This window comes from Mus pahari, chromosome 19, assembly GCF_900095145.1.
Source record: "Mus pahari chromosome 19, PAHARI_EIJ_v1.1, whole genome shotgun sequence".
Taxonomy (NCBI): Eukaryota; Metazoa; Chordata; class Mammalia; order Rodentia; family Muridae; genus Mus; species Mus pahari.
In genome coordinates, this window is record NC_034608.1 from 60,055,339 (window position 1) to 60,061,324 (window position 5,986).

General features: G+C 38.3%; 1 pseudogene; it reads right to left on the bottom strand.

Moving 5' to 3' along the window:
* Positions 1-729: 729 nt before the first annotated feature.
* Positions 730-1,251, bottom strand: LOC110337145 (annotated as a pseudogene).
* Between the last annotated feature and the right edge of the window lie 4,735 nt (positions 1,252-5,986).

Consider the following 5,986-nt stretch of genomic DNA (forward strand, 5'->3'; position numbering starts at 1 on the left):
CAATTGATGAAAAGATAACAAAAAGTGATATTTTATACCAAGGCATAGTATTCATTTGTCAAAATTATCAAATTTGTCAGTAAATGTATGGAATCATCCCAGTGAAGGTAAGCTAGACCAAGAAAGACAAGCATGACATGTTTTTCTTAAATATGGATGTTAGTTTAATTGGTTTAGATATATGTGCTTTATTTGATTACACAAAGAGGTTCGGTGTAATGGAACCAAGGGGCAATAGGGGATCTTCACAGGAAGGATTTACACATGTGTTAGGTAATCTGAAAGTAGTTTGTATAAGGAAAATCATGTCACCAAAATATATTGTATGAATCATTTAAAGAAAAGCATTACCCCTTCCCAAGTTTGAGCTGTGGAAAGGACATAGCAGATGAGGGGCTTGCAAACATCAATACAATACAAGCAACATCTGAGTTCAGATTTCCAGAGCCCAGACCCCCCCCCCGCAATGTTTTTAACGATAGATTTGTCTTTAATGTGTGTTTAATAGATGTATTTTTTGTAAAAAAAAAATCCTTCATTTACAGTTCAAAATTTAAACAGGATTATTGGGTCTGATCTGTGATACTTCCAGGTCCTGGATCGCATACTGTGGGCACAGGGAAGCAAACATAGAGGCCAGTCTGGCTTGTCAGACTCGAGAGCAAATGTCACATCAAAACAGCAGAGGACCCAAATGGTAGAGACAGGACTGGTTCTGTCTTGTCTACATTACATTTCCCTACACTGTGAGATCATCACTGGCAGGTTGGGCTTTTTGTTGGGGCCTGTGGGAACATTCTTGATCTTCCTCATCACTAGAAGTCCATCAATGATTTTTCCAAACTCTACATGCTTTCCATCCAGCCAATCACACTTAGAACACGTGATAAAGAACTGGCAGCCATTTGCAGTGAGACCACTGATTGCCAGGAAAGCGAGCCTGGAGCTGGGTGACTAAGTTTAAGATTTTTATCTGCAAGTAGACCCCGGTAAATACTGGCGACCCCAGTACCATCGCCATTAACAAATCTCCACCCTGAATCGTGAAACTTTTATGATCCTGTGGAAGGTGTTTCCTTTGTATCCTATCGGAACGCCATCTTTTCTGAACTCCCCAGTGCAGTATTGCCTAAAGTTTTCTGCCATTTTAAGCGCCACGTCTGCAAAGAGCTCAATCTTCATGAGACCAACTTGCTGGCTGACGTCAAAGAACACCACTGGATTGACTGGACTTGAATTTGCCACCGCCATGGCTTTGACTCAGAAGTAATAGATGTATTTTTAACACTAGTTCTTCAAAGTGAGGGAAAGAGTCTGATCCTGTGGGTTTCTTGCCAGGAACTTTAGTAGAAATGTAACCATAAGGTTCATGTGAAATCTTCTCTCGAAAACAAAAGGGCAGTGTTGCAGAGGAACACTCTGGGCCCAAAGAAAAATTCACATAAAGTACAGAAAAAAAAATCACCAATGAATTCTAACTAAAACATCATGATCCAATCACATAGTATATAACTTCAAAAGATCAAACAGGAAGAGCATAGAGAATGGTGAGAAGAACATGACTGAAATGTGTTCCAATGTGCCTGGAACCAAACTCTGTCTTTATAAATGACAATCACACTAACAAAGAAACCAGGCAAATAAATTCATTCAAAGTAGCTTTTAAAAAGGAAGCATAGAATAACTCTAAACAGAAGTGAAAAACCTCGATAATGAACACATTTATGAATGAGGAAACTGTGAGGAAGATATATGAAGACTTTTCTCTCTCTGGACCTCTTATGATCACAGATTGAAATAAATGATAAAGTGAAAAAACCACTGAACCAAAACCTTCTACAGATTCAGTGCGTTTCTATTCTAATTAAATTCTTCACAGAGCCAGCAAAATAAAACAAATAATGTTAAAATGGATGTTTTATTAAGTCCATTAAAAGGAAAGTAAAGTAGAGCCTGGATAACTAATTCACTCCCAAGAAAAACCACATTGCTTAAAGTGTCACTGTGTCTGATGTAAAGCTCTGTCACAAAGCCAAAATAACCAAAACATCTGGTAGCCGAGTGAAAAACAGAAATGTATACTAACGGCACAGAAGACTCAAAGGTGTGTGCCCATAACTACAGCCAATTGATTTTTGAAGGAGATGCCCAATTCACAACATTGGAGAAAAGCCAAAAATTTTAACACATGATGCTGACAACAAAGGATATATTTATATGTTGGGAAAAGTGATCCTTATGTCTCATGCAGCCTTTCAAATAAAAAAAAAAAAATAGAAAACAACACTTCAAATGGACCAAAGATTTTCTGGAGTTTCTAAAACTCTGCAACTAATGGAAGAAAATGTGGAGAGTCACCTTTAAGACATAGACACAGGTAAGAACATTGTAAATTAGACTGATTATTCAGAAAATAAGGCCAATAGCGGATGTATAAGACTCCATCAAAAGCTTTTTCATAATAAAATAACAACCGAATGCCTATGAATTGAAGAAATACATTGTGAGTTATATGTTTGACAGAAGATACCATATAGGTTATGTGAAGAACTCAAGAAACTAAACATCAATGAAGCAAACCCTTCAACTGTCCCTTAGAGCCTAGGTATGAATGTAGATCATAAGTCCCAGTAGAGAAACTTAATGAAAGAAAAAACAAAACAAAACAAAACAGAGAAGATAATGTATGCAAATGCCTGTCTTGCAAGAAGCAAGGTCTATAACTGAACTTACTAAGCCAGTGGAGCTATGAGCAGGAAAACAATATACTGAGAATCCATACTCATCTAGAAGAACTTTATTGAATAGTGAATAGGATTATTATTGGAGACTTCAAGAAAGAAATGGGATAAAATAATATTCCAAACTCTACGATATACATTGTAAACTGTCTAGAGGGGAAGTTTAGAACTGTAATCATATGTATTAAGAAAACAGGCAGCATCCATTCCTCAACGGAAATGCAAGGATAAAGAGTGGATTAGAAACTGAAGAAAAGGCCATGCAGAGACTGTCCCACCTAGGGATCCATCCTATCTGCAGACACCAAACCCAGGCACTATTGCTGATGCCAAGAAGCGCTTGTTAACAGGAGCCTGGTATGACTTCCCTTGAGAGACTCTGCCAGAACCTGAGGAATACAGATAAGAATGCTCATAGACAGCCATCAGACTGAGCATGGGGACCCCAGTGGAGGAGTTAGGGGAAGGATTGAAAGAGCTGAAGGGGTTTGCAACCCCTTAGGAAGAACAACAATATCAACAAACCAGAAACACCAGAGCTCCCAGGGACTAAACTACCAACCAAAGAGTACACATGGAGGGACCCATGGCTCCAGCTGCTTATGTAACAGAGGATGGCGTTATCTGGCATCAGTGGGAGGGGAGGCCCTTGGTCCTGTGGAGTCTTGATGCCCCAACATAGGGATAGTGTGGTGAGACAGAAATGGGTGGGTGTTTGGGGGAGCACGCTCATAGAAACAGGGGGAAGGGGATTGGGATAATGGGTTTGCAGAGGGGAAACAGAGAGGGGGGAATAACATTTGAAATGTAATAAATAAAATAACCAGTAAAAAGAAAACATGCGGATATGAGAAAAATAATAATAATAATAATAATGATAATAATAATAATAAACCTTAATTCCTGAAAACAAAACACCACAAAATCCAAATTCAGAGATAGAAAGAACCCATTAAGACTTGACAGAAGTCAATGAAATGGAAACCACCACAACAACAAACTAACCAAACAACAAACCAAACCAAACCAAACCAAGCCAAACCAAACCAAACCAAACCAAACCAAACCAAGCCAAACCAAACCAAACCAAACCAAACCAANCCAAACCAAACCAAACCAAACCAAACCAAGCCAAACCAAACCAAACCAAACCAAACCAAACCAAGCCAATAATAAAACGAACACCACCACCAACAAACAAAACAAACAATAAAAAAACCAAAGCTTTATTCTTGGCAAGGATGGGTCAACTAAATAAAACCCTTGTACACAGTAACCAAAAGGAAAGAGAAGCCAAATACTGATAAATTTATACATTAAAAGGAGGCCCTTAAAATGAATTATCAAGGGAAGTCATGAAATTGTGAAGTATCACATACATACAATATATTCCTATTAAAATACACAATCTAAAGAAATAGATGACATTCTGGACATACATGACCACCAGAATTAAACCAAGATAAACTCTTTAGTGAGATCTATAACAAGAAGTGGAATTAAAATGGTAGTCAAAATTCTCTCACTAATAAAAATCATATCCATAATTCTATACAGTATTCTCCATAAAATAGAAAACACCACAAACTTTGGTTGCAGAACATAATGGAATTTACCTGGAACAGAAAGAATGGCATGCTTCCTCCTTGCTCTGTACATTTCAATGTGCTAGAATGTGGTATGTGTGCTCCAGGGGAAGAAAAGACACCAAAGATCTTACCCAGCTATGGACACAATATGTTACAATTCTGACTGTCCAGGCAACATGCTCCCACTGATGAAAGAACATCATGGCTCTTAAGGGAGGAGAAAATGAGTCCTTTCTAACTGGATTTGAGGCCAACTCCAAGACAGGGAATTCATGTCTGGTACTGTAAACCTGTTTAAAGGCCCATGGTTGAAGGGTTCATTCTCTAGGAAGGAAATTACTAGTGTTGGTTCATTAACTTATTATGTTGTCAAGCTGTTTTCAAAATATGTTTTTTTCCCATAGAATTTGTAAAAGTACTTTCTGCTACATAGATGACCTGAGTTTCACACCTAGGTAAGCCTGTAGAATTAAGTCTTGTAAGATGTGCTTTCAACATTTTTTAGAGAAAAATTGTTTTGAAATGGTCATTGATTAATTCAGAGAGTAATTAGTAACCCAGCTACTTAGAATAAATGACTTATATATATTTATCCCCAAAATGGCTTAGGGGAATCTCACAGAAAGGCAAAAATACCATAAAATCTAAAGGATACATTCTCTTCTCATAAAATGTAGCTGTTGAAATCATGAACTCACAGCAACTATGGGCACCTAAACAACACCTGGATAGATTCAGGCCACCCAGCATTCTGGCATGGGTGCAAGAGGGGCTGTTGGGTAGTAATTTTTTTTTTTCTGTGATCATTATGTGGATGCTCTTTAAGATGTAGGATATTGAAAGGAATGTGAACCAACTAAATGTTCTAAGATTTACAGGCTATTGCAAAGGAGGGGAGTACACAGGATGTTCTAAGGGGAGGTAAAACCTTCCATTCATCAGCGCAGCTTGTTAAGTTTAAGAAGCTTAACAATAGCTTCAGGAAATCAGGTATACTAACGAAATTCATGGGGACTTTCCTTCCGGATCATGTGAAAGTGTAAGGATTGCTGAGAGACCGTCTCAAACCAGCTGATCTGCGTGGACAAGCTAGAGGACAGTTTGGTTTACTGGAGGGACTGGAGAAAGACTGAACTGCCTAGAAGTGGCTCAAGCCAACTGGCTCAAGCCAACTGTCCAGGAGATGACATGCTGCAGCCTGGTGAACACCCGTCTGTTTTACAGTGTGCTGCGGGTTTCTTGGTTGGATGAGCTGTCACCTGTGGTGGGCTGGATTTTGCTCGTCCAGCTTGTTTGCCCTATTTCCCACTAGCCTGAGAAATAACCCTAACCCATACTCCTTATTTTATTCTTAATAAAATACATTGACTCAGCAATGAAATCATTGAGTCATTTCTTTCTTTCTTTTTCTTTCTTTCTTTCTTTCTTTTTTTCTTTCTTTCTTTCTTTCTTTCTTTCTTTCTTTCTTTCTTTCTTTCTTTCTTTCTTTCTTTCTTTCTTTCTTTCCTTCTTTTTTTAAAGGACAAAGAGATGGCTGGGTTTGAAAAGTACTTCCAGCTACACAGATGACCTGAGTTTCACACCTAGGTAAACCTATAGAATTGTCGTGTATTATGTACATGCCTCCACATGTGCCTCATGAGATAGGAGCATCCT